Source organism: Pan troglodytes, chromosome 16 (assembly GCF_028858775.2).
Source record: "Pan troglodytes isolate AG18354 chromosome 16, NHGRI_mPanTro3-v2.0_pri, whole genome shotgun sequence".
In the NCBI taxonomy this organism is placed as follows: domain Eukaryota; kingdom Metazoa; phylum Chordata; class Mammalia; order Primates; family Hominidae; genus Pan; species Pan troglodytes.
Window position 1 is genome coordinate 23,388,660 of NC_072414.2, and position 20,769 is coordinate 23,409,428.

General features: G+C 46.2%; 1 pseudogene; it reads right to left on the reverse strand.

Annotated features, from left to right (window-relative positions):
- Positions 1-12,976: 12,976 nt before the first annotated feature.
- On the reverse strand, positions 12,977-18,611 carry LOC134808439 (RNA exonuclease 4-like; annotated as a pseudogene).
- Between the last annotated feature and the right edge of the window lie 2,158 nt (positions 18,612-20,769).

A 20,769-nucleotide genomic window follows, 5' to 3' on the forward strand; every position in this document is an offset into this window, starting at 1 on the left:
CAGGAGATGATGCAATCTCCACGGCACCCCCACATGCATGTGTATGCACAGGCGTGTACAGATATCTAAAACTGGCACCAATTTCACAAAAACACTCACCCTTATGCGAGACACATTCACCCGACACTCATCCCCCATCTCTACAGAAAATTAAAGTATACATTCATAGTTGCTGTATTCATGCATGTACAGATATATGTACATTTATTCATGTATGTGTATAACTGATGCCATTTTCATGAAACACTCACCCTACGTGTGATACACTCCTATTTTCTAGGAATCGCCGCCCACTGAGCTTATGTCCAAACCTTAGTGGATCATAGTCTAAGTTTGGCAAACACTGAGCCGGGAGGAGTCATGTCTGCAGGGCCCCAGGAGTCCCTTAATTTGGGTCCTGATCACTCTGCTCCACCCAGTGGAGCAGGCACATGCACTTGGCCCATAAGGAAGGAAAGGAGGGCGGGGGAAAAAGGGAGGGAGGGAGGGAGGGAAGGAGGGAGCACCTCCACCATCGTAGGCAGGACCTGTGAGAGCTGAACAGGGCCAGGCAGCTAGGCACCACTCTGGGACTCTGGGGTTTCTTAGGGGATGACTTGTTTCTGGGGTCCCAGTAAGAGGAACTCAGGGTGACGCCTCCGAGGATGTGAGTGCATGTGGCAGCCGGGCCCCTCAGCCCCTCTGTGTCCTGGTATCCTCTAAAGGCAGATGATGGTGAGAATCCATGCCCAGACCTTGGCTCGGCCCATCTCTGGGAGAGTGTGTTTACCACAGCACTTGGTGTGGTAGGAGGTGAGCAGGGTGGAAGTGCTTTGCATTCACGTGGGACTTCTGGCTCTCAGTTCATCCCACCCCCAGGGCCCGGCATGAGTGAGGCAAGGGTGGGTGGGAGGGTGCAGGATGTGGGAATGCCATGTGCTGTGCACTGCTCACTTCACCCCTCGCTCGCCCCAGTTGGGGTCCCAGACCAGGAAGCTCCCTTCACAGAGATGTGGCCTGGGGCTACTGCACTGCCCAGCAGGTTGTGGGGTCCCTTTACTCTATGCTGTGTGACAATGTTACCTTCCTGGAAAGAACCCGACCAGCCCTCTTTTGCTAGTCATTACCACAGACAGGAGAGAGAACTAAATATCTAGCCAGCCATCCTCCCGGAGCTCCGGAGCTCAGGTCACCAGGCTTCAGGGACTCGCTGCCATCCTCACAGGCTTAGATCCCTGCTGCAGGGTCAGCTAGGTAACCCCTGAGGGTGGGGTGTTCAAAGTTCAGGATGCCCCCCAGACGTGTGGAATGCCAGCCCTGACTGCCAGGGCGATCTGAGGTGGACTGACCATCCCCTGGACACTTTCATGAAGTGTGGGCACGGGCGGGACAAGTGGCCATTTATCATCCTTCCCTGCAAAGACTGGGCCAGGTTAGAGATGGACCCCAGCAGTTTCATACCCACCAAGGGCACTGGGAGCTTCCACGTAGTCACTGCCAGTAGTGGCTGCTGGCTGGGGAGAGGATCTTGGAATGCTGGTCATCGGAGGCCCTCACAGGTGACTGGGAATGTGGAGGAGCAGCAGGGTGCCTCTTCTCTGCCATGCCTTATGTTGGGGTTTGCTCTGGTTCCCCTCGCAGCCACTTACAGCTCCCACATAGAGGATGGGGCACTGCCAGCCCAAGGCCTGCCTCAAAGTCTAAATATCTGTGGGGTGGGGTGCAGGGAGGCGTGCACCCCAGAAAGCAATCCTGGGATCTCCCTTTCTACCTTAACCTTTCTTCCCACTGGGGGGCTTCCTCCCATGAGTGTTGTCAGGTATTAGCAAATAAAAATACAGGATACCCAGTTATATTTGAATTTCAAATAAAAATTTGAGTAAGAGTTTAGTATAAGCACATCCCAAATGTTGCATGGATGTTCTGCATTTTATCTGGAGCTGTACCTGCTAGACCTTGGGCTTTGTGGTCAGGTCTTTGGACATGACATCTGCATGGGCTGGGGGCTAAGGCTGCTGGCCAGGGCGAGCCAGGGCAGGCCACCAGGCTGCAGAACCCACATGCAGAGAATGGATGTGAGGAGAAGGGGCCAGAGGAACCAGGCCCTGCAGGTGCAGGAGAGAGAAGCTGCGCACGCTCCCAAGGACCCGAGAGCACTCATGTGGGTGGGCCGTGGTCTCCTGTGGCCTGCTAGGAAATCCCCCTCCGCCTGAGCTCACTTGAGAAGGTCTCTGTTTCCCAAACCCTGTCCCCCATTGCACCCAACCCTGCAGTGAGTCACGAGGAGCTCTCCCATGAGGGGCAGATGAGGCTCACTCGGTGACCCCTGTGCCACCCCACATCAGAGGAGATGGGGCTCTCTAGTGGTCCTAGGAGCACCTCATTTCTGTCACATCCCCACCCCTGGGCCCACAGGACATGAGCTTGAAGGGAAATGGGAAGACTGGGCATGAGAGGGAAGGGCCAGGATAGACACACCCCCAGCAGAAGGGCCTGTGTCTTCCTGCTCCCACACAGAGGCCGGGTAACTTGCTTTTTTTACTAACAGGTTGGCCTTAGGAGAAAAGGGGGCCTCACCAAAGGAGTGCTACTAGTGGGTCAGCCTAGCTTAGGAGAATTCTGTGTTGGGCTTTGCACCAAAGACCAATTAGTAATTGGAATTTTTCATTTATAACTGAGGATATGGCTCAAGCTAGCTTAAACAGAAAGAGGACACGTATCGGCTGTGTAATGGGTCGTAGCTTCAGGCACAGTTGGTTCTAGAAGCTCAAGTTGGATCTGTATTCTCTCTCTCTTTCTCTCTCTCCACAATTCTATTCTGTTTCCCCCCTTTTTAGGCTTCTTCCTCAGACCAGCTTTCCCAGCAGCAAGCTGATCATCAACAACTCCAAGGTCAGAGAAGCTAGAGCTTCCAGAGCAGAGAGCTCAAGAAAGTCCCCATGGTCTTTCTGACTCCTCTCCCTTGGGTCATGTGCCCAGCCCTTTGGCTGGAGAGGCAGAACTGGGGCCAGCCCAGTTCTTCACTCAGCCCAGTCACATCTTCACTCTTGTACAGGTAGGAGGTCCATGTACCAATGGGGAATGGGAGTGACCTCTGCAGGCCACACCCATGCTGAATTCTCTGCCTGCCTCCCGAGTGCATGTGTTCCTAAGTGAGGCTGAGTGCGGCTTCCCCTGATCTTAAGTACTTCACAAGAGACCTCTTCTCCATAGCACTCTGCGAGCACCCATTGTTGTGACTTCTAACAAGCCAATCAGATGGCCATGTAATTACAGTTTCCAACTTATGATGGTTCCACTTATAATTTTCCTGATTTTATAATGGTGAGAAAGCAATATGTATTCAGTAGGAAGCGGTAAGATACTCTCTTGATGCTGGACACCAGCCACGTGATCACGATGGTAAACGACCTTATAGGGGACTGTGCGGCCAGACACTTTGCCCAGCTGTAGGCTAAATGAGTGTTCTGAGCATGTGTAAGGTAGGCTGGGATATGATGCTCAGTAGGTTAGGTGTATTACATGCAATTTCACCTTATGAAATCTTCAACCTACAATGGGTTTATTGGGATGTGACCTCATAGTAAGTCCAGGAGCACCTCTATGCAGCTGACAGGTGACAGAGTGCAGCCCCAGGCAGCAAACCAGCCTCCTGTGAAAGCAGGGTGTAGGTAGAATCAGTCCACAGGCTCCGGCCCTTTGCTGATGGAGACTTTCAGCGCCGACCCCATCTGACTCTCCTCTCCTTCCAGACCCCTGGGAGATGACACTCCTGAATCCCTCACAGGGAGCGAGGTCATGTCATGGATGAAGGCTATGTCACCTCCAGGGGGGAGGCATTTACCCTCTAATCTGACTCTCCAGGTCCTCTCATTCTTCCCACCCACAGTGACCATGGAGGAGGCCTCGGATGGAGACCTGCCACCAGGGCGACTGCTCCTCCAAGAGTTGCCTATGTCTGAAGTGCACTTTATGTGAGGGGAAACGCACGTTCGCTGTGCTCAGCCTTGAGGTTAGGTGCTGTTTGGTGCTGCAGCACGTGTTGGCCTCTCCTGACACCTCAGCTATCCCTGGGCAATCTGAGGCCCCACCGCCCCCATGATAGCTCCTCTGCTCCTTCTCTCAGTCTCTTGGGATCTGCACCCTGCCTCCCTTCTCTATCAAATATTCCTGGGCTTGCTGATTGAAATACTAATATGAGCTAATATCTTTTTTTAATTTAAATTGACGAAATTGTATATATGTATCGTATATAACATGATGTTCGATATACAGTATGTATACATTGTGGGTGTCTAAATCAAGCTAATTAACATATCCATTACCTCACCTACATTTTGGTGGTAAGAACACTTAAAATGTACTCTCAGCAATTTTCAAATCTATAATACGTTGTTATTAACTATAGTCGCCATACTGTACAATAGACTTCCTGAATTTATTCCTCCTCTTTAACTGAAATTTTGTATCTTTTTTTTCTTTTTTTTTTTTTTTGAGACGGAGTTTCGCTCTTGTTGCCCAGGCTGGAGTGCAATGGCATGATCTCGGCTCACGGCAACCTCCGCCTCCCGGTCCAAGCGATTCTCCTGCCTCAGCCTTCCGAGTAGCTGGGATTACAGGCATACGCCACCACGCCAGGCTAATTTTGTAGTTTTAGTAGAGACGGGGTTTCTCCATGTTGGTCAGGCTGGTCTCGAACTCCCGATCTCAGGTGATCCGCCCGTCTTGGCCTCCCAAAGTGTTGGGATAACAGGCGTTAGCCACCGCGCCCGGCCGAAATTTCGTATCCTTTGACCAACATCTGGAACCCCTTCCCCCCTCCCCCTACCAGCTAAGTTCTTAATGGCTGATGTGGGTTAATCGTGTTATGCTATTGGTTAGCCTTATTTCCCACCAAACCTTCCTTTAGGCTTAACCTAGCCCCTTGAGCTTCCTCCGGGGTCCTCTCCTGGGCCTGCGCTGTCCTGCTCCCTGCGTGGGCCTTGCTCCCGGGTGCACAGGTGCACTACGGCCATCCTTCAAGGCAGGATCAAATTCCTACTCGTGGACTTTCCCAGCGTCCAGACCCCAAGCCTGGGCTCTGGCAGCTGGCTCCTTTCTTGCAGGTCTCTTGGAATCGCTTCGCGCTTGCCAGCCTGGTTGTGGACTGAGGGCTCCTGGAGGGCAGGTCAGGGGTCCAGCCCCACCCCCCACGCCTGTGGATTCTCATCTGCGCTTGGGTCCCGCGTTGGCGGAACTGTGGAAGCTTCAGGCCACCCATCCGAGTCACGCGGACTAGGATGCCCCGCCCCAGTCTTTGGCTGGGGGTGGGAGGGTAGGGGGAAGGGCCGGAGTACCGGGGGCCGCTGCGCAGTCCCCGCTCCTGTGGCCGATGTGGCTGCCGGGTGGGCAGCAGGAGAGGGTGGTCCGCGCTGACCCGCCGGCCCTTCGCTGTCCCGGCACAGCCTCAGCGGAGCCAGCGGAAAGCGCGAGTCAGAGTCGCGCGGTTTCGAGGTCAGGGTGACCCGCGAGCGTGGGCGGCGCCTGCAGACCCGCTCCAGAGACGCCCGGTGCCCGCGCCCGGGACCCTGTCCACGCGGCCTCCGCGCTGCGCCGCACCTCCCCCCGCAACCCACCCGGCCTCAGCTTCTCCAGAACCTAGATTTAAATCGGGAAACTGGCTGGACACCAGGATGCAAAGAAAGTCCTTTAATTAACAAAGAAGCACATGAATGAAAGGAAAAGCGAGGGACATTAGGGTGGGCGAGTTGGTCCCAGAAAGCCCTTAATGTCTTTTATTTTTTTTAAGACGGAGTCTTGCTCTGTCTCCCAGGCTGGAAGTGCAGTGGTGCGATCTCGGCTCACTGCAACCTCTGCCTCCCGGGTGCAAGCAATTCTCTGCCTCAGCCTCCCGCCACCAGGTCCGGCTAATTTTTGTATTTTTAGTAGAGACGGGGTTTCACCATCTTGGCCAGGCCACTCCTGACCTCGTGTAACACCTGCCTCGGCCTCCCAAAGTGTTGGGATTACAGGCGTGAGTCACCGTGCCCGGCCCTTTATTTTTATTATTCTTTTGAGGCAGTGTCTTGCTCTGGAGGAGTGCAGTGTGGCGATCTGGGCTCCCTGCAGCCTCAGAACTCCTGAGCTCAAGCAAGCCTCCTTCCTCAGTCTCCTGAGTAGCTGAGACCACAGGCACGCACCACCACACAGGTTGTTTGTTTGTTTTTGTAGAGAGGGGTCTCACTATGTTGCCCAGGTTGGCCTTGAACTCCTGGGCTCAAGCCATCCTCCTGCCTCACCTCCCAAAGTGGTGGGATTACAGGTGTGAGCCAGGGCGCCCGGCCCCTGTTGATGATGTTTACATGGCTACAGGGACAGGATAGCTAGTTCACATGAATGCCACTGGCTAAATACGTCCTTGCCAGTATTGGGAGAAGGGCTGCTGCCGGCGGTGGTGAGGGTGATGATGGTAGCCACTGTTTCTATCTTGAGCGCCTAGTGTGTCCAGAGACTTTGCTGAGCGGTTTGCGTACAGGGTCTCTATCCTGACTACAGCCCCGCGAGGGTATATCAATTCTTATCCTAACAACAACATTTTACATTGCTGTATAACACATATCAGTCTAAGGCACAATCTCTCGGCCTTTGACTTCACACTTGCTTTTCCTTAATTTCTTCCTTGGTGCCCTTTTGCAGTCACTATGGCTGTGTGCCAACCCACCTGGAAACTTAGTGGCTTGACAATGATAACATTTCTTTTACTCTTGAATCTGCAAATTGGGTGGGGTTGGCTGGCGGAACGGTTTTAAAGACCCTGCTCTGAGGAGTGTTTTTCCATGACAAAAACCAGTCTCTGTCTGGGGCCACCGAGGCTTGGAGGAAACTGACTGCCAGGACCCAGAGAGCCACATCGTGTTTGATAATTCTGCACCCTAATGCTGGAGGGGGCGCCGATCAGGAGCCTGAGCCCCGCAAATAATAAATGACCCGATCCAAGTCATGCAAAATTACAAAGCAGTTACATTAGGTAGGAAGAGGGGAGACTTGGGTACAAATTGGTACCATAGGCTTCTCTACGACGGTCTGATTTACACTCATCCAGCAGATGGAGGGAGACAGGGAGCTCAGAGAGGCTTAGCTGTCAGCAGCTGGGCTGGGATCCTAGTCTCCCCACCCTGTGCCTGCAGGGGGACCAGTTTCTTCTCAGAGCAGCCCTTAGTGTTATTTATCAAGACTAGATATTTTTTTCTCATGTAATTCACTTACAACTTTTGTTTTTGTCCTGACGTGTGTGTCTTTTAAAGCACATTCCTCGCATCTTATTTCTGTTTTTCTGACTTCATCTGTTGACTACGCATCACATGTCTATTCATTTCTTCTTGCTTAGTAATAAAAACAGGCTGTGGCCATGTCCCATAAGTTTTGCTGGGCAATTTTCTCATCATTCCCGTCTCATGTAAATACAGTTTTGTTTTTCTTGGTGAGCTGACATTTCTTTAGGACAGTGGTTTTATTTCTAAGTTTCAAGGGGTTAGATGTTTAAAATTGGGGTGTGATTTACATACATGGCATTTTAAAAATTAAACTTTTAGTTATTGACTTGAAGATTTATTACATTGAGGTTTTTAACCTTATTACCTTTTTTGATTTTTGGTATTTATTGAGGTTTCTCTGTGGCCCAATATTTCATCGATGTTTATAAATATTGCTTGAATTCTGGAAAGGAAAGTTCTCAGTCTTTGGTGTTTTTTTTTTTTTTTTTTTTTTTTTTGAGACAGAGTCTCGCTCTGTTGCTCAGGCTGGAGTGCAGTGGCACCATCTTGGCTCACTGCAACCTCTGCCTCCCAGATTCAAGTAGTTCTCGTGACTTAGCCTCCCCAGTAGCTGGGATTACAGGTGCCTGCCACCATGCCTGGCTAATTTTTGTATTTTTAGTAGAGACGGGGTTTCACCATGTTGGCAAGGCTACTCTTGAACTCCTGACCTCAAGTGATCTGCCCCCACTTGGCCTTCCAAAGTTCTGGGATTACAGGCGTGAGCCACCATGCCTGGCCAGTTCTCTATTTTTATATAAAATTTAACATAGATATGACTCACATGTCATAGCCTATAACCACAAAGTCATATGCACACTCATGTTACACCCAGATTATGAAGGCCTGTTGAGACTCCCACCCTCCCTCCCTCCCGTCCCATTGCCAAGGGCACAGTCCTCCATGGAATATGGCTTATGTCCCTACAGCAGTGGAAAGATCAAAGGTACAAACCCAGCTCGAAGCTAGACTTTCTCACCTAGACCAAGTAAGGCTTCCTTTGTTCCCTAATCTGGCCTCTAAGACTTCCTCTTCAACAGTTAGATGACCTCAGACTATGACCTCATGGCCTAGAAATTTACCAGATTGCTCAAGAAAATCTTGGTTTTGGGCCCTCAAACCGATCTCAATCCCAGGAGCTCAAACAGAGCCCAAAAGCCCCAAGAGAGAACCTTTGCCATGGTGTTTCTTCAACCTCACCCACCCACCAGCCTGCATGTGGTCCTCAAGAAAGACTGCTTCCCTTAAAAAAAGAAAGATTTCACATGACAACCGATGTCTCTGAACAAACGTGTGTGTGTGTGTGTAGGTGTGTGTCGGGGGGGTCGGGGGGTGGGGGTTGACTTCATTAGCAGTGTCTATTCAATCAGCGATATTGATTACATTATTCAAGGCCTTCATATGCCTGTGGATTTTTAATATACTGCCTCCATCAAAAAGTGTGAGTGAGGCTGGGCGCAGTGGCTCACGCCTGTAATTCCAGCACTTTGGGAGGCTGAAGAGGGCGGATCACGAGGTCAGGAGCTCGAGATCATCCTGGCTAACACAGTGAAACCCCATCTCCACAAAAAATACAAAAAATTAGCCGGGCGTGGTGGCAGGCGCCTGTAGTCTCAGCTACTCCGCAGGCTGAGGCAGGACAATGACCTGAACCTAGGAGGCGGAGCTTGCAGCGAGCCGAGATCACGCCACTGCACTCCAGCCTGGGCAACAGAGTGAGACTCCCTCTCAAAAAAAAAAAAAGTGTGAGCGATACAGTAAAACCTCCCCGTGCAATTGCATTTTTGTCAATTTCCCTTTGTATTTTTTAAAGTTTTCATTTAATACATTTTAGTGGAATAATATTTCCCATGTAAGAAGGATTGTGGAAGTTGTCATTTCATGATTTAGAAAAATAAAATGACCACCTTTGCCTTATTTTCATAGTTGTTGTTTTAGATTCTATTTTCTGTGAATTTTTTTTTTAAATGTGACATCTGTTCTTTTCACTTACTTGTTTGCAGTTGACCTAGGACATTTTCATTTATTCCTTTGCTTTCATTAGCAAATCCACAGTGAGCATCTCCTATATGTATGCCACGTGGTGTCTCAGAACTGGGCTTTGCAGAGTGTCATAGAGACATGGTTCCTACCTTCGTGAATCACATTCCATGCCTCACTCTATTTTAACTGTATCTCTTATAGCCAGCATATAGTTGGATATTATTTTTTGAGTTTAGTCAACCAATTATGTCTTAGTATAGAGGTATTTGAACTACCCACATTTGTCACTATAACTAATACTTTCGGTATTATTCTTGTTATGCTGTTTCATGCTTTCTGATTTTTTTTTTTTTTTTTTTTTTTGAGACCGGGTTTCACTCTGTCACCCAGGCTGGAGTGCAGTGGCACAATCTCAGTTCACTGCAAACTCCACCTCCCAGGCTCAAGTGATCCTCCCACCTCAGCCTCCCAAGCAGCTGGGACTACAGGCCTGCACAACCACGCCCGACTAATTTTTGTATTTTTAGTAGCGACAGGGTTTCGCCATGTTGGCCAGGCTGGTCTCGAACTCCTGACCTCAGGTGATCCACCCGCCTCGGCCTCCCAAAGTGCTGGAATTACAGGCGTGAGCCACCATGCCCAGTTGCTTTCTAATATTTATGCTTACTTACTCTTTCCTTTGTTTTATGTCTTTCACTGTCTGGATTTTGTCATCTTTGGTTGTTACATTATTCTGTATTTTATAAGGCATCGTCTCTGCTTCTTTTCTATTAGTAGAGCTCTTTTAGATTATTGCCTATATTAAAAATAATAAGTTTAGAAAAGATTCCTCTTCACCTGGTCTCTTATCCACTCGCTTCTTGGTTCTTAACAAAATAAACTGGCATTGACATCTAGACCACTGGCATGGGACCAGTGCTATGATGTTATGTACTTTTAGCCTTAAGAATAATTCTAAGCATTCACATTCAGTTGTGGAACTGAATTCACAGCACCAGTATAGATTGATCTCTTCTTTCAAGTGATTTATCTGCTCACCATCCATCTTTGACATCATATCACTCTCGTTTTTTGAACCTTTAAATAATTTCATATGTTATTCAATTGGGGTTATGTTTTCAAGAATTTTTGGTGATATAATTTCTAAGCAAGATTTTGCATATAGTCTTTTAGTTGGCTTTTTCACATAAGATGAGATACAATTTAGTTAACTATATAATTCTTGGGTCACAGGCACTCCTTTTTGTAAGTTTCTTAGAAAGAACTTTACTGCCTTCTGATATTTAGCATTGTGGAGAAGTCCGATTCCCACCTTAATTTTTTTTCTTTATAAAGAAACTGTTTTATTTTTGCTTTCTGCTTAGATATTGGAAGGATGCTAAAAGTGAGGATGTAAAACATTATGGCCACTCTGGAAACCAGGATGGCAGGTTTTTTTAAAAAAAACAAAAGTAAGCATGCTAGAGGTTTATCAATTTTATTGTTTTGATTAACCAGCATTTTACTTCATTGATTTTAATTTCATTGGTTTTTCAATATAACAACTGTTTTGATATATAATTTGTATGCCGTACAAGTCACCCATTTAAAATGTGCTGTTCAATCGTTTTAACAGATCCGCTTAAGCCATCACCATAATTTTAGAATATTTTCATCACCCCATAAAGAAACACCATATCAGGCTGGGCGAGGTGGCTCATGCCTATATTCCCAGTACTTTTGGAGGCAGAGGCAGGAGGATCCCTTGAGCTGAGGAGTTCGAGACCAACCTGGGCAACACAGGGAGACCCCACCATTGCACCACTGCACTCCAGGTTGGGCAACAAAGCCAGACCTTGTCTCAAAAACAACCAAACAAAAATCTTATTTGAGTTCGAAACGCATGTCAATTAGCAGTCACGCCCATTCTTCCCATCCCTCACAGCCCTGAGACAACCACCTGTCTCTTTAGATTTGTCTATGCTGGATGCTTCATATAAATGGAGTAATACAGTATTGGCTCTTTGCCACTGGCTTCTTCCACTTAGCGTGTTTTCAAGGTTCATCATGTTGTAGCATGTGTCAGTACTTCCTTTCTATTTTGTATATTATTCCATTGTATGGTTATACCACATTTCGTTTACCCATTCATCAATCAATGCATATTTAGTTTGTTTCCATTTTGGGGGCTGATACGAATAATGCTGTTATGAACATTAGTGTACAGGTTTTTGCGGGGCGTATGTTTTCATTTCTCCTGGGGATATACCGAGAAGCAGAATTACTGTGCCACACAGGAACTCTCCGATTAACCATTTAAAGAACTGCCAGACTCTTCTCCAAAGTAGTGGTATCATTTTACGTTCCTGCAACAGTGTATTGATATAAGGGTTTGATTTCTCCACATCTTTGCTGTCACTTGTCATCTGACTTTTTTTTTTTTTTTTTTTTGAGTTGGAGTCTCGCTCTGTCGCCCAGGCTGGAGTGCAGTGGCGCGATCTCGGCTCATTGCAAGCTCCGCCTCCCGGGTTCACGCCGTTCTCCTGCCTCAGCCTCCTGAGTAGCTGGGACTACAGGCGCCCGCCACCACGCCCAGCTAATTTTTTGTATTTTTTAGTAGAGATGGGGTTTCACCGTGTTAGCCAGGATAGTCTCGATCTCCTGACCTCGTGATCCGCCCGCCTAGGCCTCCCAGAGTGCTGGGGTTACAGGCGTGAGCCACTGCGCCCGGCCCATCTGGTTTTTTAATCGTAGCCATCATAGTGTTTGTGAAGTGGTATCCCATATCCCACTGTGGTTGAATTTGAATTTTCCTGATGGTTAGTGATATTGACCTTCTTTTTTTTTTTTTTATTATACTTTAAGTTCTAGGGTACATGTGCACAAGGTGCTGGTTTGTTACATATGCATACATGTGCCTTGTTGGTGTGCTGCACCCATTAACTTGGCATTTACATTGGGTCTATCTCCTAATGCTATCCCTCCCCCTTCCCCCCACCCCACAACAGGCCCTGGGGTGTGATGTCCCCCTTCCTGTGTCCAAGTGTTCTCATTGTTCAATTCCCACCTATGAGTGAGAACATGCGGTGTTTGGTTTTTTGTGCTTGCGATAGTTTGCTGAGAATGATGGTTTCCAGCTTCATCCACATCCCTACCTTCACAGCACGTCTACACTGATGTTGTGGCCAGGCAACTCCGCACTATAGCCTAGCCACGTCGACACACAGAATCAGTCATCATAGTTCACCCCTTGTCACCTTGGCACCCAGACGCATTTCCTTTAAACTGTACTTCATCTCCAAACAGAGGCATTAAATAACAAGGTCATACTTCCACCTAGCATGATACAACTATTCTGCCTACAACCAAAAATGCACTAACCCTTACCCCAGAAAAAGACAGAAAGTCCTTGAATGACATTTACTTTTCTTTGATATCCTATAACTTAAATACTAAGATATAAAACTAATACATCTTATATGATAAGGCAATAAGAGATGGAAGAAAACAAATGTTTTTTCAAATACATACACACAAACATATTTGTAACAAAATAAGGAAGAAGCACTTATAACAATTACAGTCCTTGTTTCTGTCACGTGGTCATAGCTGGTATTTCCAGTTACCCTTGTCTTCTGTGCATTCTGTATTCCCTTTGCCTTCAGCGAGCACCTGATGAAGTGACCTGAACTTCATTATTAAAAGGTTTGGGCCATTAGTAGTTCTGCCTGCGTTGTGTTCTGTTTTTTTTTTTTTTAATGGACTTTAATCACAGGGCATGGTAGTATTAAGAGATGCTCTAAGGGAGCTCTTCTATTCCACACTTGTTCTTCCTTATCTTCTGTGTGCAGTAGCGGTCCGGTTTCCTGTTTGTACTCCAGATCAGTTTCCCCAGCCAGTACAGTAACTCTCTTCTTTGCCTGTTAGTTCATTTGCATAAGGAGCTCAAAGTGGCCGGGTGGCAGTCTTAACTTCCAGTCCAATGGAATCAGTATTGTGTCTCTTGGTGGAAGCATTCCTTGCTTTGGAACTAAAACCTCTAGATGAGCAGAGCACAGCACAAAGTTGCAGAGACAGGAAGCAAACAATGTCCTAGTGGTTACTACGTGTAATAGTGAATGGTGCCACTCCCATTTCCATCCTAGATTCCTGGACTATTGAAGAAATCCTGACTATCAGAGAAACAGCACCCTATATGGGACACGGATTCAGAGAATACACAGCCTGCTGGAGAACCTTGCCCCAGCCCCACAAGGTGTTGCCACCTAGTAGGGGCTGTAACTGCATTTTCAAAAGGCCATTCCACCATTCTATGAAGCCAGCTGCTTCAGGATAGTCAAAAACATAATAAGATCAGTAGATTCCACGAGGATGAGCCAGGGCCACACTTCATGTGCTGTGAAGTAAATTCCTTGGTCAGCAATACTGTGTGGAATACCATGATGGTGGATAAGCCATTCTGGAAGTCCACAGATGGTAGTTTTGGCAGAAGCATTGTGTGCAGGGAAAGGAAATCAATATCTAGAATGTCTATTCCAGTAAGAACAAAACTCTGTCCCTTTTGTGATGGAAACTGTCCAACATAATCAACCTGCCACTATGTATTTGGCTGAACACTTTGGAAAATGGCACCATGTTGAGGGCTCAGTGTTGTCTCTGCTGAGGGTAGATGGGGCACACAGTAGACTGGGTATATTGTCTCTCTTGAGGGTAGATTGGACACACAGTGGGAGCAATTGCTGGGTCAGCCTTCGTGAGTGGCAATTCTGTGTTGCTGAGCCTGTGCATAGCTTCCATCCCTGCCACCATGGCCACTTTTTGCTCAGGAGCCCATGGATGATGACAAGGGTGGCTGGACAAAGAGGCTGACTGGTGTCATCCTATCCACCTGGTTATTGTTATTATTATTATTTTTGAGATGGAGTCTCACACTGTCGCCCAGGCTGGAGTGCAGTGGCGCGATCTCCGATCACTGCAACCTCCGCCTCCCGGGTTCAAGTGAGTCTCCTGCCTCAGCCTCCCGAGTAGCTGGGATTATAGGCGCCCACGACCACGCCCGGGTAATTTTTTGTATTTTTAGTAGAGACGGGGTTTCACTATGTTGGCCAGGGTGGTCTTGAACTCCTGACCTTGTGATCTGCCTGCCTCGGCCTCCCAAAGTGCTGGGATTACAGGCGGGAGCCACTGTGCCCCACCTCCACTTGATTATTAAGCTCCTCCTTTTCTGAGGTCACTGTTTGGTGAGCTGTCACATGGGACACAAATATCTTCACTTTTTGTGCCCATTCAGAGAGATCTATACACATACCTACCTTGACACATAATATCAGAGATCTATACACATGACCTCCTTGTCACCAATTTTCCAGTTATATTCCCTCCAAGTCCCTGACCATCCATTCAGACCATTGGTCATAGTCCATAATTGGTAATTGGTACATAATCACATGTCTGGCCATTTCTACTTCTAAGCAAAAAGAACGAGAGAGAGAGAGAGAGAGAGAGAGAGAGAGGCTTAAGGGGGAAGGGGAGGGAGAAGGGAAAGGGAAGGAAGACGGGGAAGGGGAGGGAGAGGGGGAAGGGAAGAGGAAAAAGGAGCGGGAGGGTAGGAGGGAGGGAGAGAGAGATTTTAAGAAATTGGCTTGCATTGTTTTGGGGACTGGCAAGTTTGAAGTACGCAGGGCTGGCTGGCAGGCTGGAAATCCCAGCACAAGTCAGTGTTGTAGTCTTGAGTCCAACAGCAATCTGGAGGCAGAATATATTTTTCTGGAGACCTCAGTCTTTTCCCTTAAGGCCTTCAACTGATTGGATGAGGTCCACACACATGATGGTAGGTAATTTGATTTTACTCAGTCTATTGATTAAATTATTAATTTGAATTTAAAAAATAACTTCACAGCAACATCTGGACTGATGTTTGACCAAGCAACTGGCCCCTGAGCCAAGTTAACCATCACAGTCATGGTGTCTAATCCTTTTTGTAGTTACTGGATTAGTTCTGCTAGTATTTTATTGAGGATTTTTGCATTTATATTCATGGGAGATACTGGTCTGTAGTCAATTTAATGGATTTATATTCCTCTACTTCTTATTTCCTTCTTCCTTGCTTTTGGTTTAATTTTGCCCCTTCCCCAGTTTCTTGAGGTAGAAACTTAGACTACTTATGGGAAACCTTTTCTCTATTATTGAAAATGTGGTATTGAAATCTATAACTCTCATTGCTGAATTGTGTTTCTCCCTTCCTTTCTGTCAGTTTATGCTTCCTCCATGTTGGTGCTCCATTATTGGGTGCATATTTTTTAAATAATTGCTTTATCTTCCTGATAGATTAATCCCTTTATCACTTTTAAATATCTCTCTTTATCTTGACAAACTTTTTGGTTTGAAAGTCTAGCTTGTCTGATGTCTGATGTTAGTATAGCCACTCCAACTTTCTTGCGATTGCTTTATGCATGGTGCATCCTTTTTCTATCCATTTACTTTCATCCCACTGTGTCTTTGGGCCTAGTGCATCTCCTGTAGAGAATACATAGTTAGATCATATTTTTTTAAATCCAGCCAGATAATCTTTGCCTTTTGATTGTATTATTTAATCCATCCACATTTAATGTTATAGTTAGATTTGCATCTGCTATTTTACTTTTTGGGTGCTATATGTTTTACGTCTTTTCAGTCCTCGATTCCCCTTTATGTTAAAGATTTTCTAATGTACCATTTTAACTTCATTAATTTTTTTTCACAATTCTTTTAGTTATTTTCTTAGTGGCTATTCTAAGTCTTACTACATACGTCCTAAATTATTAGCATCAGTTTCATATTTATACTAGCTTAGTTCTAGTGATACATAGAAACATTACTCTTATATAGCTCTGTTCCTTTTATCCCACTTTTGGTGTTATACCACTTTTACTGTTATACATATTACATTATTGTTACAAACCCAGAGACTCTTTAATAATTATTACATTATATAATTTTATGTCTTTTAAAGAAGTTTAGAGAAGAAAGAAGACTGAGTATATATTAATAGCTTCTGTTATATTAACCTTCTTCCTTATTTCTAGTTCTTCTCTTTTGTTCCTGTGGACTCAAGTTACCCTCTGTAGCCATTTCTTTAGCCCAATACAGCTTTGTTGCCACCTACCTCCTTTTTATTGTTATTGGCAAATATATTGCACTTCTATATGTTATATGTCCAACTATACATTCTATATATGTAACTTTATATAATTGCTTTTAAAATCAGTTAAGAGAACAATGAAAAAAACATGCATTTTATATTGTCTTTTGCAATTATACGATGTAATTACATAATTACCTATACCAGCACTTTTTGGGTTTTCTTTTAGGGTAGATTCTAATTACCCTCTGGGGTCACTTTGTTTTAGCCTGAAGAACTTCTTTTAGTATTTCTTGTAAGTGGGGAAGTGAAGTCGGGTAGCAACAAAATCTGTCAGTTTTTGTTTATTTGAGAGTTTATTTTACCTTCATTTATTTTTCGTTTTATTTTTTGTAGAGATGGGGTCTTGCTAAGTTGTGCAGGCTGGTCTCAAACTCCTGGCCTCGAGCCATACTTCCACCTCTGCCTCCCAAGTGCTGGGATTACAGGCATAAGTCAGCATGCTCAGCTCATCTTCATGTTTGAAAGATAGTTTTGCTGGATATAGAATTTTTTTCTTTTTGAGCATTTTATTTTTTATTTTTATTTTATTCATTTTTTTTCAAAGTAAACTTCTGCATTTATTTTAAATCACATCCTCGGTGTGACTGCACATTTTCTGTCCAGCTGTCAGGTGGCCCAATAATGCCTTGGACTCCATCCCCTTGTCAGTGCCACTGGCTGTTCCTGACTCTAGTTCCCAGGGGAGCCTCAAACTGGGGCCTAGCCAAGAAAGCTACCGGCTAGCATCACATAGCTTCTCCAGCTCAAATAGCCCAAGGTCGGCATGTCTGCCGACCTCCAGGAATAACCGCAGTCACCGTGCCCAGACGACATATCCTCGTGCTATGGGGAGAAGCCTCTGCTGGGTGACCCACCAGCCAACCCTGGGCCAATTTAATTTAGATAAACGCTCAAAGTCCAAACGGCCACAGGAAACCCCTGATGTGACACCTGTTGTGCCGGCCAGCCGTGTCTCAGGAGCTGACTGCAGACACCTGGTCTGGGTCCCTCAAGCCCAGCAGAGCTTGTTATGTCCCCTAAGACAAAGGAGGAAAATGTGGCTCCCCGAGAGGAAGGTGCTGAGCACCTCACCCCAGGGTGTCACTGAAGATGAGCAGTGACAGCACCGTTGTTCCTTCTGACAGTGGTTCCTTCTGAACAACTTCAAGCTCTTCTCCCTGCTTGAGGTTCTCAGGCTGAATCCCACTGACCGCTGTCCTATAGTCCGTCACGGGCTCGGTTGGTTTGACTACTTGTCATAAACGCACTTCCCCTACTGGTTCATGATGGACACACGGGCGGCCACGCTCTCCTCCCCTTTAGGACTCACGCCCACCATCTCACAGTCCAAGGCTAAGGCTCTTGTCAGGCCGCCGAAGGCCTGCTCTTTCACGAGTCTGAGGCTGACGCTGTCCTCGCTGTGACCCAACTGTTTCCTCGCTATCTTGGCCACCTCTGGACCTATGGCAGCTTCGATATCCGCCGGGTCCACGTCGTCAAACCACATGTCTTCCTCGGTGGGTGGGGCAGGGTCTGCCTCCTTAGCTTTCTGCTTCTTATGCTTGATGTCCCCTCGTTCTGGAACAACATCACCATTTGTCCTTTCCTTGGTTCCTTTCTTATTGTGCTCTGCTCCACCGGCCTTGGTGCGAGGTACTGGCGCCTTCCTGTCCAGCTTGGAGCCTGAAGGAACAGAGCCCCTGCTGGCCTCTTGGTCTTTTCCCGCCAGCATTTCCTCTCCCTTCACTTGAGGCGAGATCTCTTTTTTGTTTTGCTGGATAATTTTGGGCTTCTTTTTGGAACCCATCTGAGAGATGACAAAAGGCTTTTCTGGGGCCTGAGATTTTTGTTTCAGCAGCCACTCTTGCAGCGCCTTCCAGTTTTGAGAAAAGTCTTCTGGTGCCTTTGGAGGTCGCACCACAGCACCAGGGCCGCTTCCTGGCTTCTTGCTTACTTCCTGCGCCTTGCTTTTCCAAAACCTTTTTTTCTTCTTGTTTTTCTTCCAAGTGAGCGTCTTGACAGGACCCGGCTTAGCCACGGGGCTGCTCGGGGCGCGCTTGGAGGCGGGGACCTTCGCCTTCCCCATCCTGCTGCAGTCCAGCGCCTGGGCCGGCCGCCACCCGAGACCCCGGCCTCCCCGGGCCCGGCGCCCTGGCAGCACAAGCGCCTGCCCAGGCCAGGCCGAAACACACCCGCCGCAGGGACCTATTTTTTATTCTTTTGAGACAGAGCCTCACTCTGTTGCCCAGGCTGGAGTGCAGTGGCACAATCTCAGCTCACTGCAACCTCTGCCTCCTGGGTTCAAGCGATTCTCCTGCCTCAGCCTCCCGAGTAGCTGGGATTACAGGTGTGTGCCACCACACTTGGCTAATTTTTGTATTTTTAGTTGAGATGGGGTTTCACCATGTTGGCCAGGCTGGTCTTGAGCTCCCGACCTCAGGTGATCTGCCTGCCTTGGCCTCCCAAAGTGCTGGGATTACAGATGTGAGCCACCATGTCTGGCCTGTTTGAGCATTTTAAATATGTGATTCCAATGCTTTTTGGCCTTTTTTTTTTTTTTCTGATGAGAATTCAGCTGTGAATCTTATGGGAATTCTTTTGTAAGGGACATGTTTTTGTTTTGCTTTGTTTTGTTTTTTTGTTTGCAGGTTTTCAAAATTGTCTACTTGATTTTGGCTTTCAGCTTTTTTTTCCTCCAGCACTTTTACTATTTGAGATATAGTACATTTTACTCTTTGTGGATCTCTGTGGTTATCCTACTTGGAGTTTGTTGAGCTTCCTGGATGTATACTGTTTTTCAATCAACTTAGAAATTTTACAGTCATTATTTATTTGAATATTTTTCCTTCTCTTCTGTCTGCTCTCCTGGTATTCTCATGATGTGTATACTAGTGTGCTTGATGGTGTCTCATATATCTCTGAAGCTCTGTTCACTTTTCATTTATTTTTCTCTCTGTTCTTTGGCTTGCATACTCTCTGATGATCTATCTTCAAGTTAATGAATTCTTTCTTCTGCCAGTTTTAATCTTCTGCCAGTTTAATCCACTAAAAACTCTAGTGAATTTTATTTCCATTATTGTACTTTCCAATTCCAGTATCTTCATTTAAAAAATAATTTCTCTCTCTTTGTTGCTATTTCCTGTTTGATGTGATATTGTCATCATGCTTTACTTCTTGAATCATGGCTTTCTTTAGTTCTTTGAACATATTATAATGGCCACTTTAAAGTCTTTGTTAAATCTGACACCTATTTAGCTGCTCTTGTCACAAAAAAGTAGCTATAGGAGATGACAGCTATGTTCATCTGCTACACTATTGTAACCATTTTTCTGTGTATACATATAACATCATGTTGTAAACCTCAAATATAGACAAATAAAATTTATTTTTAAAAATCTGACATCGAGTTACTCTCACAGGAAGTTTCTCTTGCTGTTTTTTTCTGAGGTACAGATGATGCTTTCCTGTTTCTTAGCATGTTTCATTATTTTTTGCTGGGATATTTTAGATAACAGATAATATATTGTAGCAACTCTGGGTGCTTGCCCCCATTTCCCCCAGAGGGCTTGCTATTTACTTATTTTTTAGTGAAGGGCTGGATTGTTTAAGTGAAACCTACTCCCCCTGGTGTTGAACATTTGCTATTGCTTCTTCAGGCAGCTTTGGCTCCACAGTCACAGTGATGGCAGTGGTTTTGGCAGTCCCTCTTTGACTGTCTCTTTCTCTGACCACACCAGCTTTAAGCTCCAGTAATTGCTGGCTGATTGTGGTGTTGTTCTCATCAATGCCCTTGAGATTCAATTGCTCCACAGATGGAGTCAATCAAATACAGGATCCTTTGAAGGAGTGGTTCTGGAGGTTGGTACTGTTGGCCCTCCATATCATTGAGTTCCACAGCCATCATTTAACCAACCGCAGATAGAAAATAGTTAGTTTGTTTTTTTTAAAGAAGATGATTGTGTCCATATTGAACTGCCTTTTTTGTCATTATTCCCTATGCAATACAGTATAACAAATATTTACCTAGCATGTATATTGCATTAGTATTTACCTTGCATAAGTAATTTAATGATTCAAAGTATATGGGAGGATGTGTGTATTTTATATGCAAATACTAGGCCATTTTATACAAGAGACTTGAGCACTCATGGATTTTGGTATCCTTGGGGAGTCCTGGAACCAATCCTTGTGGATATGAACTGAATTTGATATCTGTTCTGACTCCAGATGAACTCTTCAGGTTCTCTGGGAAAAATCTCCAAGCAATGGATATTGAGCTGGGGGTGGGGACAAGGGTGCACTTCTCTCCAGGTGATAGTCCCACCTCAGGAGCTAGGCACTTGATGGATGGAGGTGGGCAGTAGCTTTGGGTTT